This window comes from Tachyglossus aculeatus, chromosome 1 (assembly GCF_015852505.1).
Source record: "Tachyglossus aculeatus isolate mTacAcu1 chromosome 1, mTacAcu1.pri, whole genome shotgun sequence".
Classification (NCBI taxonomy): Eukaryota; Metazoa; Chordata; class Mammalia; order Monotremata; family Tachyglossidae; genus Tachyglossus; species Tachyglossus aculeatus.
The window spans coordinates 73,694,634-73,718,038 of NC_052066.1; the positions used below are offsets into that span (position 1 = coordinate 73,694,634).

Below are 23,405 nucleotides of genomic sequence, written 5' to 3' on the forward strand. Positions count from 1 at the left end.
CATATAGAGACGGTCCCTACCCAACAACGGGCTCACGGTCAAGAAGGGGGAGACAGGCAACAGAACAAAACCTGTAGACGGGTGTCAATCCACTTGTGAAGGAAGCAGGGTGAAATGGATACAGCCCAGGCCTGGGTTCTAATCCCAGCTCCCCCGCTTGTCTGCTGTGTGACCCTGGGCAAGTCACTTCACTTCCCTGGGCCTCAGTTACCTCATCTGAAAAATGGGGATTCATTCATTCGTATTTATTGAGCGCTTACTGTGTGCAGAGCACTGCACTGAGCGCTTGGAAAGTACAATTCGGCCACAGATAGAGACTGTCTCGACCCAACAAGTTGCTCACAGTCTAGAAGGGGGAGACGGACAACAAAACAAAACAAGTAGACGGGTGTCAAAATTGTCGGAATAAACAGAACTATAGCTATATGCACATCATTAGCAAAATTAATAGAGTAGTAAATATGTACAAGTAAAATGTTCATTCATTCATTCGTATTTATTGAGCGCTTACTGTGTGCAGAGCACTGTACTAAGCGCTTGGAAAGCACAATTCGACCACAGATAGAGATGGTCTCGACCCAACAAGTTGCTCACAGTCTAGAAGGGGGAGACAGACAGACAACAAAACAAAACATGGAGACGGGTATTAAAATCATCAAATAGAATTATAGCTATAGGCACATCATTAACAAAATTAATAGAGTAGTAAATATGTACAAGGAAAATGTTCATTCATTCATTTGTATTTATTGAGTGCTTATTGTGTGCAGAGCACTGCACTAAGCGCTTGGAAAGTACAATTCGGCCCCAGATAGAGACGGTCTTGTCCCAACAAGTTGCTCACAGTCTAGAAGGGGGAGACAGACAACAAAACAAAACAAGTAGACGGGTGTCAAAATTGTCAGAATAAACAGAACTATAGCTATATGCACATCAACAAAATTAATAGAGTAGTAAATACGTACAAGTAAAATGTTCATTCATTCATTCGTATTTATTGAGCGCTTATTGTGTGCAGAGCACTGCACTAAGCGCTTGGAAAGTACAGTTCGGCCACAGATAGAGACGGTCTCAACCCAACAAGTTGCTCACAGTCTAGAAGGGGGAGACAGACAACAAAACAAAACAAGTAGACAGGTGGATGTCTGTCTCCCCCACAACAACCTTCTAGACTATGAGCCTATTGTGGGCAGGGATTGTCTCTATTTCCTGCTGAATTGTACTCTCCCAAGCGCTTAGTACAGTGCTCTGCACACAGCAAGCGCTCAATAAATACGACTGACTGAATGAAAACACAGTTTAAGGAAAATCCTCGAACTCCTCCAGTGTTTTGGAAGGGGGGGGAAACTTTCTTTCATTCATTCATTCATTCAATCGTATTTATTGAGCGCTTACTGTGTGCATTCATTCAATTGTATTTATTGATTTGTACATATCTATTCTATTTTGTACATATCGACTCTATTTCTTTTATTTTGTTAATATGTTTGGTTTTGTTCTCTGTCTCCCCCTTCTAGACTGTGAGCCCACTGTTGGGTAGGGACTGTCTCTATATGTTGCCAACTTGTCTTTCCCAAGCGCTTACTACAGTGCTCTGCACACACTAAGTGCTCAATAAATATGATTGATTGATTGATTGATTGAGCACTTGCTGTGTGCAGAGCACTGCACCAGGTGTTTGGGATTGACACTTTGAGCCCCGAGCGGGCTAGGGACTGTGTCTAACCCAATTCGTGTGTATCTACCTCAGCGCTTAGTACAGTGCCTGGAACATAGTAAAGCGCTGAACAAATACCATAATTACTATTATTATTTAATCCCTCTGGGCCTAAGCACGGCTTGGTGGAAGAGCCGGAGCCCAGGGTTCTCCAAACTGTGACCTCGGGCAGATCAGAAGAAAGTGAACACTATATAAATAACCAGAGGCTTTGGTTCAGGTGTGTATAAGTATTGAAATTATTGAAATTTCAATTCAAATATATATTTGAATTGTATGTATATATGTATATACTGAAGTATTGAAATTGAAAAATAAATTCTATTTATTTTATTTTGTTAATACGTTTGGTTTTGTTCTCTGTCTCCCCCTTCTAGACTGTGAGCCCACTCTTGGGTAGGGACTGTCTCTATATGTTGCCAACTTGTACTTCCCAAGTGCTTAATACAGTGCTCTGCACACAGTAAGCGCTCAATACGATTGATTGATTGATTGATCACCACCTCTGTACCTCACTACCGTCGGTGTAAAATGGGGCTAAAATACCTATTCTCCAGCCCTCTGATTGTGAGCCCCAGGTGGGCCAATTAACTCGTACCTACCCCAGTGCCCGGCCCATACACTGTGTTGAACGCCATCATTATGATCCCAGTTTTTAGCCCAGGAAGCCTTAAAATCAATATTATCATCTGTAAAATAGGGGTAGAACTGAAGACTTGTCAAACCCCGTGCCCGGGATTTTCCAGCACGGTTTCTTCTTTCGAGGGACGCAGAACCACATTTACCCTGGAAGAGTAAGAAAATGGCCATTTCTGAAACCTTTACCCCAGCCAGCGGTTGTTGTGAAATAATAATAATAATGGCATTTGTTAAGCGCTTACTATGTGCAACGCACTGTTCTAAGTGCTGGGGGGATACAACGTGATCAGGTTGTCCCATGTGGGGTTCACAGTCAATCCCCATTTTAATGATGATGATGATGATAATAATAATAATAATGATGGCATTTATTAAGCGCTTACTATGTGCAGAGCACTGTTCTAAGCGCTGGGGGGATACAAGGTGATCAAGTTGTCCCACGTGGGGCTCACAGTCTTAATCCCCATTTTACAGATGAGGTAACTGAGGTGCAGAGAAGTTAAGTGACTTGCCCTAGGTCACACAGCAGACATGTGGTGGAGTCGGGATTGATGATGATGGCATTTATTAAGTGCTTACTATGTGCAAAGCACTGTTCTAAGTGCTGGTGAGTTTACAAGGTGATCAGGTTGTCCCACGGGGGTCTCACAGGCTTAATCCCCATTTGACAGATGAGGTAACTGAGGCCCAGAGAAGTGAAGTGACTTGCCCAAAGTCACACAGCAGACATGTGGCGGAGTCAGGATTCGAACCCATGACCTCTGACTCCAAAGCCCGGGCTCTTTCCACTGAGCTACGCGGCTTCTCAAATGAAGGCAAAGGGAGGTCGTTTGATTGTGCTCCACAGAGTGGAATTGTGTTTTAGAAATGTCTTTAAAAGAGGAAAAATGAATTCTTTAATATCTGCACGTTTCCATTGTGAATATGGAACTTAAAAACTCGTGGACCGGGAATGTGGCTTCCAACTCTGTTCCACTGTACTTTCCCCAGGGCTTAGTACGGTGTTCTGCACACAGCAGGCTCTCAGTAAATACCGGTGATCGGTGGAAGTTTTATTACCAAAGCTTCTGCATCTCTAGTAAATAAACCTACAACCAAGCGCTTAGTACAGTGCTCTGCACACAGTAAGCGCTCAGTAAATACGACTGAATGAATGAATGAACCACCAAATGTTAAACGTTCAGAACATCTCTAGACGGGGCTCTCGTTGTGGGCAGGGAATGCGTCTGTTGCATTGTGCTTTTCACGCAGTAAGCACTCAACACGTACGGTTGAATGAATCGAGTTGGGTACACCAACAAAACGGGTTCTGGTTCCATTTGCCAACTTGTACTTCCCAAGCGCTTAGTACAGTGCTCTGCACACAGTAAGCGCTCAATAAATACGATTGATTGATTGATTGATTTCAAATTCAGCTAAAATTTTTAAGTAGAACCACCAGATCTAACGCCCGGTGGTGTAACGTTCACCTGACCGTTCTCAGTCACAGCAGGAATATACAGAAATACAGAGTGACTCTTGTGAGAGTGACACAAGAATGAAATACACTGGGTTAAATTTACTTCCAAAGCCTGACAGGTTTCGTGTGATGCAAGCGTAAAAAATTCATTATTCCCTCCCTTGTCCCCTGAAGATTATAGACTTCTGAATTAAGTAATGGGTGGAAGGTCCTGGAACAAGGTATTTTTCCTTACTTTTAAATTTGTGCCAATTTCAGCCAGGGTAGTGACTGAAGTCTCGATCCATTTTCCGGAACGGCTTCTGGATGGCACGGCGGTTACCTCTGTGTCGCTGCTGCAGTTTGGGACTTTCTGGATGAATGGGATGCAGGGTAGCTACGGTGGTTCCAGAAAGCAGTTGGATTTTTCAAGCTGATCTTAAGGGCAGAAAAAGCAATCGGAGGAGCTAGCCTCTCTCTGAAGAGCAGGAGGAGTGAGGAGGAAAAGGTGGAGAGGGGAAAAAAAAAATACAAAAACAAACTCCCTTTCCCATTCCTCTGCCTGATGGTGCAAGTTTTGGGCGGCCCTGCCCGAGCCAACCTTTTTCACAGGAAGCAGCGTGGGGTAGTGGAAAGAGTCAGAGGACCTGGGTTCTAATCCCACCTCTGCCACCTGTCTGCTCTGTGACCTCGGGCGAGGCACCTCACCTCTCTGGGCTTCAGTTACCTCATCTGGAAAATGGGGATTCAATCCGACTCGGACTGTGAGCCCGACGTGGGATGGGGACTTTGCCCAAGCTAATTAACTTTTATTCATTCATTCATTCAATCGCATTTATTGAGCGCTTACTGTGTGCAGAGCGCTGTACCAAGTGCTTGGGAAGTACAAGTTGGCAACATATAGAGACGGTCCCTACCCAACAATAGGCTCACAGTCTAGAAGGGGGAGACAGGCAACAAAACAAAACATATTAACAAAATGAAATAAATAGAATAAATATGTACAAGTAAAATAAATAAATAGAGTAATAAATACGTACAAACATATATACATATATACAGGTGCTGTGGGTAGGGGAAGGAGGTAAGATGAGGGGGATGGGGGAGGGGGAGAGGAAGGAGGGGGCTCAGTCTGGGAAGGCCTCCTGGAGGAGGTGAGCTCTCAGTAGGGCTTTGAAGGGAGAAAGAGAGCTAGTTTGGAGGGAGGCCATTCCAGGCCAGGCGGAGGACGTGGGCCGGGGGTTGATGGCGGGACAGGCGAGAACAAGGCCCAGTGAGGAGGTTAGTGGTGGCAGAGGAGAGGAGGGTGTGGGCTGGGCTGGAGAGGGAGAGAAGGGAGGGGAGGTAGGAGGGGGCGAGGGGATGGACAGCCTTGAAGCCGAGGGTGAGGAGTTATTGCCTGATGTGTAGGTTGATTGGTAGCCACTGGAGATTTTTGAGGAGGGGAGTAACATGCCCAGAGCGTCTCTGCACAAAGACGATCCGGGCAGTGGTGTGAAGTATGGACTGAAGTGGGGAAAGACAGGAGGATGGGAGATCAGAGAGGAGGCTGATGGAGTAATCCAGTCGGGATAGGATGAGAGATTGAATGAGCAGGGTAGCGATTTGGATGGAGAGGAAAGGGCGGATCTTGGCAATGTTGCAGAGGTGAGACCGGCAGGCTTTGGTGACAGATTGGATGTGAGGGGTGAACGAGAGAGCGGAGTCGAGGATGCCACCAAGGTTGCGGGCTTGTGAGACGGGAAGGATGGTAGTGCCGTCAACAGTGATGGGAAGGTCAGGGAGAGGGCAGGGTTTGGGAGGGAAGATAAGGAGTTCAGTTTTATCTATTCCAGTTCTTAGAACAGTGCTTGGCACTCGGTAGGCCCTTAAATACCAGGATCATTATGATTATTCTTATTATTTCAACCTCAGATGTGGTGAACCCAGGGGTCCATGCCACCTGATCTTGATCTAGGCTGAGGCAGTCTAAGGAGTGGGATTACTGAGCTGCAGTTAGTTTCCGTCTACGTAATCCCCAGCATCTTCCTGATCCATCATTAATATTATTACTATTATCAGTCGTATTTGTTCATTCATTCATTCAATCGTATTCATTGAGCGCTTACTGTGTGCAGAGCACTGTACTCAGTGCTTGGGAAGTACAAGTTGGCAGCATATAGAGATGGTTCCTACCTAACAACTGGCTCACAGTCTAGAAGTGGGAGAGTGAGTTAAGCACTCACTATGTGCCAAGCCCCAGGGATGATACAAGTTCATCATTTTGGACACAGTCCCTGTCCCACATGGGGCTCACGGTCTAACTACGTGGGAGGCGGATTTTTTTCATCCCCATTTTACAGATGAGGTAACTGGCACAGAGCAGTGCAGTGACTTGCCTAAGGTCACAGAGCAGACATGTGGCAGAGCCGGGATTCGAATCCTGGTCCTCTGACTTCCAATCCCAGGCTCTATCCACTGAACCCAGGTGCTCCCCTGGGCCAGAAGCGCCAACGGTGCCCCGACCCCAAATGCGAGGGCCAGGTCCTCAAACGCCCATGGGAGGACTAGAAAAACCACCATCTTCAGCTCTCAGCACCCCTTTCTGATGGTCAATCAATCAATCAATCAATCGTATTTATTGAGCGCTTACTGTGTGCAGAGCACTGTGCTAAGTGCTTGGGAAGTACAAGTTGGCAACATATAGAGACGGTCCCTATAAAAGCTACCCTTCTAGCAGGCATGATGATGTCTTCTCTTCTAGTTAAATGAAGCTTTCTAGAGCACTCCTCATATGTGATCTCTCCTTAAAATTCTGGGAGGCAGAAGACTATTTCACTTTTGGGGAAACTGAGTTAACAAAAGAGTAGGTGTGTTGTGTAGATTCGAGGGCAGCGTGGCCTAGTGGAAAGAGCACAGGCCTGGGATTCGGGGCCTGGGTTCTAATCCTGGCTCCGCCACTAGTCTGCTGTGTGACCTTGGGCAAGTCACCTAATTTCCCTGTGCCTCAGTTCCCTCATCTGTAAAATGGGGATTGAGACAGTGAGCCCCACGTGGGGCAGGGACTGTGTCCAACCCGATTCGCTTGTATCCCCCCCGGTTCTTAGTACAGTGCCTCGCACATAGTAAGTGCTTAACAAATACCGTAATTATGACTAGGCCTGGGAGCCAAGGGACCTGGCTTCTAATCCTGACTGCGCCACTTGTCTGCTGGGTGACCTTGGGCAAGCCACTTAACTTCTCCGTGCCTCAGTTCCCTCATCTGCAAAATGGGGATTCAATACCTGCTGTCCCTCCTGTGTAGACTGCGAGCCTCATGTGGGAGCTGATTATCTTGTATTTACCTCAGCACTTAGTACAGTGTTTGGAACGTCATCATCAGATGCCGTCGAGTCATTTCCAGTTCATAGCGACTTTACGGACTTTATCATTCATAGCGACTTTATGGACTTTATCCATAGAGTTTTCTTTGTAAAAAAAAATGGAAATTGTTTACCATGGCCTTCTTCCAGGCAGTAAAAAGTAAAGTCTCTGCCATTGTCTTCGATTAACATTTCGATAAGTTGATCATCTGCCTTTGACTCTTTGCCGCGCCGCTGCTGCCCGGCACAGGGTAATAATAATAATGATAATAATACTAATAATAATAATAATGGCATTTATTAAGCGCTTACTATGTGCAAAGGACTGTTCTAAGCGCTGGGGAAGTTACAAGGTGATCAGGTTGTCCCACGGGGGGGCTCACAGTCTTCATCCCCATTTTACAGAGGAGGTCACTGAGGCCCAGAGAAGTGAAGTGACTTGCCCAAAGTCACACAGCTGACAATTGGCAGAGCCAGGATTTGAACCCATGACCTCTGACTCCAGAGCCCGGGCTCTTTCCACTGAGCCACGCTGCTTCTCTACTCAACTTGGTCGGATGCTTCGGCCTAGACCTTTCCGTTGTGGGTAGCCCTGGCGAGAGGCTAGGTCTCAGTGGCATAGATCTAAGCTTCATTGGCATACACAAGTTCTCCTGCCACGGATAAGGTGTTGATTCATAGGAGAGATGTTTTTTTTTTTTTTCTGGGTATATAGTAGGTGCTAAATACCACAATTATCATCATGAATTATCGATTCGCTAATCTAGACTGCTCTACTAGACCTCACAGATTTTCTGAGAGTATAAACCGATTAGAACTTCTTCAGCCTGAGCGGGTAACCGAATAACAAACAGCACAAATAGGAACACACTTCCATTTCCTGCTTCCCCCTACGTATCCACGGTCTGGCTAGACACGAACGTGGATTTTCCCCCTCAAAGCGCAGGGGATGATTTTTGACGCAACTCCGTGATAGATCAACAATATCCCCGCCTGGATCGGCTCAATTTAGACACTGAAGCCTCATTTCCGTATTTCTGCCTCTTGCCTACTCAGGAAGAAGTTATTTTAAAAACCCACATATCAAACGTTGAGCTTTTCCCCCACATTCCTTAAAAATCTCACAAAATACTCAGGCTATTCGAATCCTTAGCAATGAGGCTCTTGGATCTCAACGGCTCTAAAGTCCATCTTGAGTAAAGGGGGCGGCGGGGGGGAAATAGCCGAAACAGAATCCCCGTGTGCCAAGATGTTTAATATAGTTAGGGAGAAAGAAAGGGTAATAGTTTCCCCACTTTTATTCCAGAAGTGGAAGGAAAATGAGAAATTAAACTTTGTTTTGCCTTTAATGATTCTAAGAGAGAGAGAATTCGGAAAAAGGTAGAGATATGAGTCGATCTGCCGTAGGAGAATCACCCCAAAGAAGAAACTGAGTAACTGCAGAGGACAGTATATCCGTGGATTTGATTCACTCCTCAGCAGAGAGGAAGATATACAACATCTAATCCCACTGATGGAAGTTTGAGAGCCGTGAGTGGGATTAACAGATGAGTTATTTTAAACACTTCACCCAAATTCCCCACAGATGTAAACATTTGTGGAAGGGAAGGATGAATCAGTATAAATGTACTCAGCTAAAGATGATTTTCCTCCTCAAATTACCAATCGAAATTATTTGTAGCTCCTTCCTGATTTTAGTAGAATTAATGGGAATTGTTCAAGGCAACGTATCAAACCCTATGCTAAGCACTATAGTGTGGCTCAGTGGAAAGAGCCCAGGCTTTGTAGTCAGAGGTCATGGGTTCGAATCCCTGTTCTGCCAATTGTCAGCTGTGTGACTGGGCAAGTCACTTAAATTCTCTGTGCCTCATTTCCCTCATCTGTAAAATGGGGATTAAGATTGTGAGCCCCTCGTGGGACAACCTGATCACCTTGTAACCTCCCTGGTGCTTAGAACAGTGCTTTGCACATAGTAAATGCTTAATAAATGCCATCATCATTATTATTATAATTTAAGACAATTAGATCAGAACCCATCCCTGTCCCACGTGGGGTCCAGATATTAAGGGGGAGGAAGAACAGGAATTAATTCTCATCTTGCAGATGAGGAAACTGAAGCACCAGAAAGTTAAGTCACTTGCCCAAGGTCACCCAGCAGCCAAATGGCAGAGTCGGAACTGGACTTCAGGTTTCCTGACTTGAATTCACATTTTTCTCTAGTTCTTTGTTTGCTTTTAAATCGCATCTGCTGTCCAGCGATCGACCTGTGATTGAAATTCTAAGAGAAAAACTGTGGAGCAATGAAAGGCTCTTGAAAGATCAGTCAGAAGTCAGAAAAGGGGTTGGAGGTTTGGAGAAGTGGCAGGGTGAATAGTGGATATTCTACAATCCAAATTGGACATGTCTATTACTCATTCTAATCCCCGCCCCACAGCTCTTGCGTATATATGTACATATATATGTACATATACATATACCTCAAAAACCTCCAATGGCTACCGATCAATCTGCGCATCAGGCAGAAACTCCTCACCCTGGGCTTCAAGGCTGTCCATCACCTCGCCCCCTCCTACCTCACCTCCCTTCTCTCCTTCTACTGCCCAGCCCGCACCCTCCGCTCCTCCACCACTAATCTCCTCACTGTACCTCGCTCTCGCCTGTCCCGCCATCGACCCCCGGCCCACGTCATCCCCCGGGCCTGGAATGCCCTCTCTCCCTCTGCCCCTCCGCCAAGCTAGCTCTCTTCCTCCCTTCAAGGCCCTCCTGAGAGCTCACCTCCTCCAGGAGGCCTTCCCAGATTGAGCCCCTTCTTTCCTCTCCCCCTCGTCCCCCCTCTCCATCCCCCCACCTTACCGCCTTCCCCTCCCCACAGCACCTGTATATATGTATATATGGTTGTACATATTTATTACTCTGTTTATTTATTTATTTATTTATTTTACTTGTACATTTCTATCCTACTTATTTTATTTTGTTGGTATGTTTGGTTCTGTTCTCTGTCTCCCCCTTTTAGACTGTGAGCCCACTATCGGGTAGGGACTGTCTCTATGTGATGCCAATTTGTACTTCCCAAGCGCTTAGTACAGTGCTCTGCACATAGTAAGCGCTCAATAAATACGATTGATTGATTGATTGATTGATATTTATTATTCTATTTATTTTCTTAATCAATCATATTTACTGAGTGCTTACTGTGTGCAGAGCACTGTACTAAGCGCTTGGGAAGTACAAGTTGGCAACATATAGAGACAGTCCCTACCCAACAGTGAGCTCACAGTCTAAATGTGTATATATCTATAATTCTGTTTATTTATATTGATGCCAGTCCACTCGACTTTTGTTTTGTTGTCTGTCTCCCCACTTCTAGACTGTGATCCCGTTGGGTAGGGATTGTCTCTGTTGCCAAATTGTACTTCCCAAGCGCTCAGTACGGTGCTCTGAACACAGTAAGCGCTCAATAAATATGATTGATTGACTGAATGAATGAATAATTCGATAGCTTCAGGTCTGGTTCCAAAATAATTCCTTAACTACAGTCTGCTATCTGAAGGAGGCCATGCGTTGGTTCGCCTGAGGTTTTCCGTCTTTAGGTTCACCAAAATTACCCCTCGAGGTTTCACGCGGGAGAGCCTGTCAAGATGTTTGTTCTCCAAAGACCAAACATTGACAGCTCAGCCTCGGCTCAGATTGCTGCTAAATCGGCCCTGCTTTGTTCAGCAGGTCCTGAATCACTCCTTAGGGAAAGAGAGCTTGGAGGTCAACCAATCCATCGTATTTATCTATAAAAACAGTCAGTTCGTGTCTTCCCACTCCTCAAGAACTTCTAATGGCTGTCCGTCCACCTCCACGAACAGAAACTCCTTACCCTGGGCTTTAAAGCCGTCAATCAGCTCACCCCCACCCTACCTCACCAATCTCCCACTACGGCTCCTCTGGCATCGACTTACTGGGCCCCAAACTCGTCTTTCTCTCTGCCAACCCCTTTCCCACATCCTTCCCCTAGTTTGTAACTCCTTCCCGCTCCTCATAAGCGCTTAGTACAGTGCTCTGCACATAGTAAGCGCTCAATAAATACGATTGATTGATTGATTGATATGCCAGCCCACCACCCTCTCCACCTTCAAACCGTTACTAAGGTCACATCTCCTCCTCTTTTAGACTGTGAACCCACCTTTTAGACTGTGAGCCCACTGCAGGGTAGGGACTGTCTCTATATGTTGCCAACTTGTACTTCCCAAGCGCTTAGTACAGTGCTCTGCACACAGTAAGCGCTCAATAAATACGATTGATGATGATGATGATGATGAGGCCTTCCCCGATTAAGCCCTCTTTCCCCCAGCTCACTCCCCCTTCTGCGTCATCCCTGCGCCTGTCTGGGACCTTTGGACACTTAATGATGGCATTGATTAAGCGCTTACTATGTGCAAAGCCCTGTTCTAAGCACTGGGGAGGTTACAAGGTGATCGGGTTGTCCCACATGGGGCTCACGGTCAATCCCCGTTTTACAGATGAGGTAACTGAGGCCCAGAGGCTATACTTTCAGGGATCGTTTCTATAGTATGTAACTAGAGAAGTGAGATCGAAAGTGTAAAGAAGTGAAGTGACTTGCCCCAAGTCACCCAGCTGACAAGTGGTGGAGCCGGGATTTGAACCCATGACCTCTGACTCCAAAGCCTGAGCTCTTTCCACTGAGCCACACTCTTCTCTTCACTTGATAGTCTCCCCAGCCCCAACCCCACAGCACTTATATATGTAGATTTACATATTATAAATTATTTATTCATATTAATGTCTGTCTTCCCCAGTAGACTGGAAGCTTCTTATGGGCAGGGAACATGTCTGCTAATTCTGTTGTATTAAACAGCACGGGCTTTGGAGTCAGAGGTCATGGGACAACCTGATCACCTTGCCAGCGCTTAGAACAGTACTTAGTAAGCACTCAATAAATGCCATTAACAACCAAACAAGTGTTTCTGTTCTATAGCCATTCCCAAATATATACTATAATGCTTTGCGCCCAATAACGGCTTTTGACAAAGATGAGTTAACCCTGCTTCGGGTTATAATGTCGCGCTGCCCTGGTTAACCGAGGCCCGAAGGATATGGTGTAATTTGGGTATCTGGGACGAAGCGTGACTGATTCTAGACTAGAATCTAGTCTAGGCTGTGAGCCCACTGTTGGGTAGGGACCGTCTCTATATGTTGCCAACTTGGACTTCCCAAGTGCTTAGTACAGTGCTCTGCACACAGTAAGCGCTCAATAAATACGATTGATTGATTGACCTACTGTGACAGAGGAGGAGGGCCAGCTGAAAGCAGGGTCTCACGGGGCTGAGGCCCAGGCTACCTCTCGCCTGCCTTGGAGGCCCCCACGATATGGCTTCCAACTTCACACCCCTCCCATGCCAAAAGTCACCTTCAAGCCTGGCTGGATAGAGTAACTACCGGCCAATAACTGAGGCAGAACTAAGTCCTTTCGCGCTCTGCACTTCTGCCCTGTTGCGGGGGATAATAATAATAATAATGGCATTTATGAAGCACTTACTATGTGCAAAGCACTGTCCTAAGCTCTGGGGAGGTTACAAAGTGATCAGGTTGTCCCACGGGGGGCTCACAGTCTTCATCCCCATTTTCCAGATGAGTGAGGCCCAGAGAAGTGAAGTGACTTGCCCAAGGTCCCACACAGCGGACAATGGGCAGAGTCGGGATTTGAACCCGTGACCTCTGACTCCAAAGTCCGTGCTCTTTCCACTGAGCCACGCTGCACGCAGGAGGTACATGGAAACCACGTACCACGTGGCAGGGAAGCCGTAGTGGGGCGGAAAGAGGAATTGAGGTCCTTCCTTCTGCCCTACCCCCTTCCCTTCCCCACAGTAGTTGTGTATATTTGTACATATTTCTTACTCTATTTTATTAACGAGGTGTCAATAACTACAATTCTATTTATTCTGATGGTATTGACACCCGTCTACTTGTTCTGTTTTGTTGCCTCTCTCCCCCTTCTAGACTGCGAGCCCGCTGTTGGGTAGGGACCGTCTCTATACGTTGCCGATTTGTACTTTCCAGGCGCTCAGTTTGCACACAGTAAGCGCTCAATAAATCCGATTGAATGAATCTATTCTATTTATTTTATTTTGTTAGTATGTTTGGTTTTGTTCTCTGTCTCCCCCTTCTAGACTGTGAGCCCACTGTTGGGTAGGGACTGTCTCTATATGTTGCCAGCTTGTACTTCCCAAGCGCTCAGTCCAGTGCTCTGCACACAGTAAGCGCTCAATAAATACGACTGATTGATGATTGATTGATTGAATGAAACCACAGTCCCCAGGACAGGGGTAGAGCCGGACTGGTGGGCAGAGCACGGGCCTCAGAGGGACCTGGGCTCTAAAGCGTGTGACTTTGGGTAGGTCACTTGACTGTCCTTCAGTTCCCTCCCCTGTCAAATGGGGATTAACTTGTACTTCCCAACTTGGACTTCCCAAGCGCTTAGTCCAGTGCTCTGCACACAGTAAGCGCTCAATAAATACGATTGATGATGACGATTAAGACTGTGAGCCCCAAGTGGGGCCGGGACTGTGTCCAACCCGATTAGCCCCATATATGTTTGTACATATTTATTACTCTATTTATTTATTTATTTTACTTGCACATATCTATCCTATTTATTTTATTTTGTTGGTATGTTTGGTTTTGTTCTCTGTCTCCCCCTTTTAGACTGTGAGCCCACTGTTGGGCAGGGACTGTCTCTATATGTTGCCATTTGTACTTCCCAAGCGCTTAGTCCAGTGCTCTGCACACAGTAAGCGCTCAATAAATACGATTGATGATGATGATGATGATGATCCACCGCAGCAAAATGGAGCTGCAGCCTCAGCCGAACCGGCTCAGCTAACCTGGAAGGGGAAGGAACAACCAGACCTTGGAGGGAGAAGTGGAGACTTCTCCACTTAGTACAGTGGAGAAGTGGAGACTTCTCCGCTTAGTACAGTGCTCTGCACATAGTAAGCGCTCAATAAAGACGATTGATGAGACGGCGGACCATTCCCTCGCCCCTCCCGTCCTCCCCTTTCCCCTGCTCCCCAAAACCCTGGGCTGGGAGAAAGTCGGCTCGGCAGAGTTGCCATGGGGCTCAACGTGCCAACAGCCCCACGAGCCGCCGTTCGAGGGGGAGATTCACCGAGGACGGAGAGAAGCGGCAGAGCTCAGTGGAGAGAGCACAGGCCTGGGAGCAAGCAGGTCATGGGTTAGAGAAGCAGCGTGGCTCAGTGGAAAAGAGCCCGGGCTTTGGAGTCAGAGGTCACGGGTTCAAATCCTGCCTCCGCCACTTGGCTGTGTGACTTTGGGCAAGTCGCTTCACTTCTCTGGGCCTCAGACTGTGAGCCCACTGTTGGGTAGGGATGGTCTCTGTATGTTGCCAACTTGGACTTCCCAAGCGCTTAGTACAGTGCTCTGCACACAGGAAGCGCTCAATAAATACAATTGATTGATTGATTGCTCTGCACACAGGAAGCGCTCAATAAATACGATTGATTGATTGATTAATCTGTAAAATGGGGATGAAGACTGTGAGCCCCCTGTGGGAAAACCTGACCACCTTGTAACCTCCTCAGCGCTTAGAACAGTGCTTTGCACATAGTAAGTGCTTAATAAATGCCATTATTATTAATCTCACTCCTCCACTTGTCTGCAGTATGACCATGGGCAAGTCACTTCTCTGGGCCTCAGTTACCCTCCTCTGTAAAACAGGGGTTGAGACTGTGAGCCCCACGTGGGACAGGGGCTGTGTCCAACCCGACATGCTCGTATCCACCCCAGCGCTTAGTAGGGTACTGGCACATGGCAAATGCTCAACAAATACCATTATTATTATTATTATTACTATTATTATTATTCACATGAGGGGTCAGCCTGAGCTTAAGAGTGGTGGCAGGGAAGCCAGAGCAGGGATGAAAGAGGCTCCTCACTGGGCACTCATCAGTTAAGCCAGGGCAATACCTCTATCATCATCATCATCATACCAAGCGCTTAGTACAGTGCTCAGCACACAGTAAGCACTCAATGAATACGATCGCACGAATGAATACATGGCATGATGTATTTTAGTCTGATGTATTTTAGACTGTGAGCCCACTGCTGGGTAAGGACTGTCTCTATATGTCACCAACTTGTACTTCCCAAGCGCTTAGTACAGTGCTCTGCACACAGTAAGCGCTCAATAAATACGATTGATGATGATGATGATGATGATGTAATGATGTCACAAGCCACGTGAAGGAGACCCCCACAAAATCTATTAGCCCCGGGCCCACAGGGTGTTAAGGTGGCCCAATCAATCAATCAATCAATCATATTTATTGAGCGCTTACTGTGTGCAGAGCACTGTACTAAGCGCTTATAATGATGATGGCATTTATTAAGCACTTACTATGTGCAAAGCACTGTTCTAAGCGCTGTGGAGGTTACAAGGTGATGAGGTTGTCCCACGGGGAGCTCACAGTCTTAATCCCCATTTTACAGATGAGGAAACCGAGGCACAGAGAAGTTAAGTGACTTGCCCAAAGTCACACAGCTGACAATTGGTGGAGCCGGGATTTGAACCCATGACCGCTGACTCCGAAGCCCAGGTTTTTTCCACTGAGTCACGCACACGGTATCAACGGTATCACACGGCCCAGCGGAGGAGGGTCTACAAACAGTAGAAAAAACTTACCAATATGTGAAGATCTGGCACTCTTTCAACTATCGAGAAAGACCCACAGCAGTTCATTCATTCAATCGTATTTATTCAATCGTATTTATTGAGCGCTTACGGTGTGCAGAGCCCTGTACTAAGCACTTGGGAAGTACAAGTTGGCAACATAGAGAGACGGTCCCTACCCAACAGTGGGCTCACAGTCTAGAAGACACTTCACTTCTCTGTGCCTCAGTTCTCTCATCTGTAAAATGGGGATTAAGACTGTGAGCCCCCCGTGGGACAACCTGTTACCTTGTAACCTCCCCAGCACTTAGAACAGGGCTTTGCACATAGTAAGCGCTTAGCAAATACCATCATTGTTATTATCAGTGCTTAGAACAATGGTTGGCACATAGGAAGCGCTTAACAAATACCATCATGGTTATTATCAGTGCTTAGAACAGTGCTTGGCACATAGTAAGCGCTTAACAAATACCATCATTGTTATTATCAGTGCTTAGAACAGTGCTTGGCACGTAGTAAGCGCTTAACAAATACCATCATTGTTATTATCAGTGCTTAGAACAGTGCTTGGCACATAGGAAGCGCTTAACAAATACCATCATGGTTATTATCAGTGCTTAGAACAGTGCTTGGCACGTAGTAAGCGCTTAACAAATACCATCATTGTTATTATCAGTGCTTAGAACAGTGCTTGGCACATAGGAAGCGCTTAACAAATACCATCATTGTTATTATCAGTGCTTAGAACAGTGCTTGGTACATAGTAAGTGCTTAACAAATACCATCATGGTTATTATCAGTGCTTAGAACAGTGCTTGGCACGTAGTAAGCGCTTAACAAATACCATCATGGTTATTATCAGTGTTTAGAACAGTGCTTGGCACATAGGAAGCGCTTAACAAATACCATCGTTGTTATTATCAGTGCTTAGAACAGTGCTTGGCACATAGGAAGCGCTTAACAAATACCATCATGGTTATTATCAGTGCTTAGAACAGTGCTTGGCACATAGGAAGCGCTTAACAAATACCATCATGGTTATTATCAGTGCTTAGAACAGTGCTTGGCACATAGGAAGCGCTTAACAAATACCATCATGGTTATTATCAGTGTTTAGAACAGTGCTTGGCACATAGGAAGCGCTTAACAAATACCATCATTGTTATTATCAGTGCTTAGAACAGGGCTTGGCACATAGTAAGCGCTTAACAAATGCCATCATTGTTATTATCAGTGCTTAAAACAGTGCTTGGCACATAATAAGTGCTTAACAAATACCAACAACAACAAAAAAGTCAGGGGGAGGACAGGGTTCGGGTGGAAAGATAAGGAGTTCTGGTCATGGGTTCAAATCCCCACTCCGCCAATTGTCAGCTGTGTGACCTTGGGCAACTCACTTGACTTCTCTGTGCCTCAGTTCCCTCATCTGTCAAATGGGGATGAAGACTGTGAACCCCACGTGGGACAACCTGATCACCTGGTATCCCCCAGCGCTTAGAACAGGGCTTTCCACACAGTAAGCGCTTAACAAATACCATCATCATCATCATCATCATTGAATAAGAGCATTGTATCCTCAGGCTAGCGTGGCACAGAGACAGGATCTTTAGAACAGTGCTTGGCACGTAGTAAGCGCCGACCAAATACCATCGTCATCATTCCCAGCACATCAGATGCAAGAGGAAACAGCAGCAAAACCTAGGTACAGCTTCCACAGACTTTATAATAATGTTATAAATTATAAATTATATATTATATTTTATATTTATATTTTATATTTATATTATATAATATATTATAAATTATAAATAATGTTCCCTTTTAGACTGTGAGCCCACTGTTGGGTAGGGACTGTCTCTATATGTTGCCAATTTGTACTTCCCAAGCGCTTAGTACAGTGCTCTGCACATAGTAAGTGCTCAATAAATACGATTGATGATGATGATGATGATGATGATGTTGAACCCCATCACAGAACTAGGTAAGTCGAACTTTGGTTGCCTTTGGGAAGTTTATCAGGGGTCGGAGACCGACCCAATCAGCTGGGTGATGACGGAACTGAGTTAGGGCTGTCTAATTTGAGAAGCAGCGTGGCTCAGCGGAAAGAGCCCGGGCTTTGGAGTCAGAGGTCGTGGGTTCGAATCCCAGCTCCGCCAATTGTCAGCTGGGTGACTTTGGGCAAGTCGCTTCACTTCTCCGGGCCTCAGTTCCCTCATCTGGAAAATGGGGATGAAGACTGTGAGCCCCCCGTGGGACAACCTGATCACCTTGTAACCTCCCCAGCGCTTAGAACAGTGCTTTGCACATAGTAAGCGCTTAATAAATGCCATTATTATTATTGTTATTATTATTATTATTATTATTATTATTATTATTATTAATTCCATCCACCGCCCAAAGTGGGTAGAGCAGGGCTCTGTACCTGAACAAATTTAGTTCCGTTTATCCTATGCAGCCACGATCTGGAATCCTAGCCTCAGTGGGATGGGAAAATCTTCCCACTCCACAGTTTACGAGCATCTTTGGAGAAGACGCGAGCGAGAAGATTTACTATACGCCAACGACTACACCCCCAGGGACACGCACCCAAGAAGAAACGCAGATGATTGGGAACTGCTTTGCAGAGTCAGCCTGGTGCTAGGGACTGACAAAAAGCCTTTAGAAAATGTTGGTTATGCAGCATGGCGTAATAATAATAATAATAATAATAGTATTTATTAAGCGCTTACTATGTGCAAAGCACTGTTCTAAGCGCTGGGGAGGTTACAAGGTGATCAGGTTGTCCCACGGGGGGCTCCCAGTTTTAATCCTCATTTTCCAGATGAGGGAACTGAGGCCCAGAGAAGTGACTTTTTGTTTTTCTATAATGGCATTTATTAAGCGCTTACTATGTGCAGAGCACTGTTCGAAGCGCTGGGGAATTTACAAGGTGATCAGGTTGTCCCACGAGGGGCTCACAATCTTCATCCCCATTTTACAGATGAGGAAACTAAGGCACAGAGAAGTGAAGTGACTTGCCCAAAGTCACCCAGCTGACAAGTGGCGGAGCTGGGATTTGAACCCAGTAGTGGAGAGATCTCAGGCCTGGGAGCCGGAAGGACCTGAGTTCTAATTCTGCTCCGCCCCTTGTCTGCTGTGTGGCCTTGGGCAAGTCGCTTCACTTCTCTACGCCTCGGTGACCTCATCTGTAAAATGGGGATTAAGACCGTGAGCCCCACGTGGGACAGGGACTGTGTCCAACCCGATTTGCTTATCTGACCCCAGCGCTTAATACAGCGCCTGGCACATAGTAACCACTTAACAAACACCATTATTATTATTACTATTTGCCCTCCCCAGGGAAACCTCTCACAGAATCAAAGATCTGCAATTAGGTGGAACCAAATGCCGCTGTGACCTTCTACAATAATAATAATAATAATAACATTAATAATAATAATAATACTAATAATGGCACTTGTTAAGCACTTACTATGTGCAAAGCACTGTTCTAAGCGCTGGGGGGGATACAAGGTGATCAGGTTGTCCCATGGGGGGCTCACAGTCTTAATCCCCGTTTTACAGATGAGGTAACTGAGGCTCAGAGAAGTTAAGTGACTTGCCCAAGGTCACACAGCAGACATGTGGCGGAACTGGGATACGCAGCACGCTGGTCGATCAGGAATTACTGCCGAAACAGTGTGGCACCAATGTGGCACTGGGCTTCGGACCAACCTGAAGGTTGTTTATCCTTCCACAATAGTTGCGACGCTTGGACTCACCGCAAATGTACCATCTAGTTCCGGGCGCGTTTTCTTCAGCGTCATGACAGTCTATGGAAAGACTGGCTCTTTTTAAGCAGAAAATTCCAGAAGATAATAATAATAATAATAATTGGCATTTGTTAAGCGCTTACTATGTGCAAAGCACTGTTCTAAGCGCTGGGGAGGATACAGGGTGATCAGGTTGTCCCACGTGGGGCTCACGGCCTTAATCCCCATTGTACAGAGGAGGGAACTGAGGCCCAGAGAAGTTAAGTGACTTGCCCAAGATCACACAGCAGACAGGTGGAGGAGTCGGGATTCGAACCCATGACCTCTGACTCCAAAGCCCGGGCTCTTTCCACTGAGCCACGCTGAAGCGCTTAGTACAGTGCTCTGCACATAGTAAGCGCTCAATAAATACGATTGATGATGAAGATGGCAAAAGCAACACGTGTGGCAAATATGTCAACATAAGGGACAATCTCTGAGCGTTTTATCGTGTGCTCACGGCTGTCGGATCCAAATCCGGCCCATACACACCTACACCCATAGGCCCATTTCACTGTCAGTAACAACATCTTTAAAGACGAAGGACCGTTATGGACGTGTAGCGATTTCACATGAACGTATCCCCAAGACACAGAGAGGTTCCCCAGAAAAATCTTATCGTTTTGTTTTTACCAATCTTTTCTACCCTCTTGTCCTTGAACGATCGATAGTACGGACAGTGTGCTCTAAAGGTATACCCTCCCATTTGTCTGAACCCACCACAGGTGAATGTTCCAAAGAAAAATGAATTAATTCATTCAATCGTATTTATTGAGCGCTTACTGTGTGCAGAGCACTGGACTAAGCGCTTGGGAAGTCCAAGTTGGCAACATATAGAGACGGCCCCTACCCAACAGCGGGCTCACAGTCTAGAAGGGGGAGACAGAGAACTAAACAAAACGTATTAACAAAATAGAATAAATATGTACAAATAAAATAAATAAATATACAGCACTGGTGGTTTTCTTTTTTTGGTCAAATCTGAGATACATTTTTTTTTTTCCCCCGAAAGTGTCCACATGAGCCAAGGGAAAAGAAAAATGACCACAATCAGCATTTAAGTATGCAAAAACTCTACTGAATGATTGGGATAATTCAACAGAAGCAAGACACATGATCAACTCCCCTCCATGATCTTACAGTCTACTGAATGTACGAATATTGAATTTTCCTCTCCTCTTCCCCATCTTCTCCATGGATGAATATTGAATTTTCCTCTCCTCTTTCCCATCTTCTCCATGGAGGCCTTCCCAGCCTAAGCCCCCTTTTTCCTCTCCTCCTCCTCCTCATCCCCCCTCGCCCTACCTCCTTCCCTCCCCACAGCACCTGTTTGTACAGATTCATTACTCTATTTATTTTACTTGTACATATTGACTATTCTATTTATTTTGTTAATGATGTGCTTATAACTACAATTCTATTTGTTCTGACGATTTTGACACCTGTCTATGTGTTTTGTTTTGTTGCCTGTCTCCCCCTTCTAGACTGTGAGCCCGTTGTTGGGTAGGGACCGTCTCTCTATGTTGCCAACTTGTACTTCCCAAGCGCTCAGTACAGTGCTCTGCACACAGTAAGCGCTCAATAAATATGACTGAATGAATGAATATGAAGGACCTCGAAAGCATTCTTTAGGGAAGGCAAGATCTTCCAGAACTGGAAGCAAACATTTCCAAGATCCAGGATAGGCTGCAGGGTGGCTAAGTGGATAGAGCACGGACCTGGGATTCAGAGGACCTGGGTTCTCATCCCAGCTCTGCCGCTTGTCTGCTGTGTGACCTTGGGAAAGTCATGTCACCTCTCTGTGCCTCAGTTTCCCTCATCTTCAAAATGGGATTCAATACCTGCTGTAATTATAATTATGGCACTTGGTAAGCCCTCACTATGCACTAAGCCCCGTGCTAAGCACTGGGGTAGACACAAATTAGGCAGGTTGGAAACAGTCCCTGTCCCACATGGGGCTCACACTCTTAATCCTCATTTTAATAATAATAATAATAATAATGGCATTTATTAAGCACTTACTCTGTGCAAACCACTGTTCTGAGCGCTGGGGAGGTTACAAGGTAATCAGGTTGTCCCATGTGGGGCTCACAGTCTTCATCCCCATTTTACAGATAAGGGAACTGAGGCCCAGAGAAGTGAAGTGACTTGCCCAAAGTCACAGAGCTGACAATTGGCCGAGTTGGAATTTGAACCCATGACCTCTGACTCCAAAGCCCGGGCTCTTTCCACTGAGCCACGCTGCTTCTCCACTCTCCAATTACAGATGTATTTTAGACTGCGCGCGCCCCATGAAGGACCTGATGATCTTATATCCACCCCAGTGCTTGGTACCCCAGCTCATAGTAAGAGCTTAACAAATAATGCTATTGTTATTATTTATTATTATTATTGTTATATTGTTATTATTATTATTATCATTATTAGAGGGAGGGACACTGACAAAGTTAGAGTGGCAGAGAGAGTTATCAGATCTGCATCCTACTTGATCCAGTAGTTGACTTAAATGTTAGTTTCTATCCTAGGATGGTTTAGACTTCTTGTGAGGCCTTCTTTTAATCAGTATCATCTGTATTTGTTGAGTGAAAATATGTATTAGGCGCTTTTACGTCTTCCGGAATCTTACATTCTGTCTCTTTTGGAGACTTAGCGCTTTTACCGGATGCATGTGGGACAGATCCTGAGCCATAGCTAAATGCAAAAAGAAAATAAAAAAAAGAATCTGTTTCCTGGCAAATGCCTCTCAATGAGAAGTGGAGATTCTTTGATAAGACTTTGATGGATCTTAGGGAACAAAATGTAAAGCAAGAGGAGGTTTAAGTTACTTAAGTGAACCTTCTCTTCTCCCCATAAGGCAGATCAAAATTTATGAGACTGTGGTAGCTAGAACAAAAAATGGAAAGAACTTATTCCTACAGTGCTGAGAAGGTCAGAGATGTCTGTAGTATGTCATTGAAAGATTATCTGTTGTTTAAGAAGGCAAGGCGTAATTCAGGATAAATCATTAAGTTTAGAATTATCGGTATTCTAGGGAACAAAGAGTTCGGGGCTGTATAGGTCAGCCGAGGGCAATAAAGACGAGGGGAGTTTGTCTATGGAAGCAGTGTGGCCTAGTGGGGAAAAATGTGCGTCTGAGAGTCAGAGGACCTGGGTTCTAAATCCAGCTCCATTTGTCTGCTCTGTGACCTTGGGCAAGTCTCTGGGCCTCAGTTTTCTGATCTAGAAAATGGGGCTTAAGGACCTGCTCTCCCTCCTACTGAGCCTGGGAGCCCATGTGGGTCAGGGACTGCGTCTGACCTGATAATCATCATCATCAATCGTATTTATTGAGCGCTTACTATGTGCAGAGCACTGTACTAAGCGCTTGGGAAGTACAAATTGGCAACATAATCTTCTATCTACCCCAGCGCTGTAGTATAGGGCTTGGCACTTAGCAAGCACTTAATACCACTATAATTACTCTTGTCCTGTATATTATTTTCGGTAATCCAAGAGGGTAAAGTGGAAAACTTTTTCCAAACTCCAACTTGGGAAAATGAGATTTCGGGGATGTTAGATTCTAAGAGGTCCGGTAGGACAGGCTTGAAGACCTACATGGGGTTGGAAATCAGAGGATAATAATAATAATAATAATGATAGCATTTATTAAGCGCTTACTATGTGCAAAGCACTGTTCTAAGCGCTGGGGAGGTTACAAGGTGATCAGGTTGTCCCACGGGGGGCTCACAATCTTAATCCCCATTTTACAGATGAGGTAACGGAGGCGCAGAGAAGTGAAGTGACT

The 23,405-nt window shown here is 45.6% G+C and overlaps 1 pseudogene; it reads left to right on the forward strand.

Annotated features, from left to right (window-relative positions):
* Positions 1-11,662: 11,662 nt before the first annotated feature.
* On the forward strand, positions 11,663-11,762 carry LOC119937369 (annotated as a pseudogene).
* Positions 11,763-23,405: the final 11,643 nt, after the last annotated feature.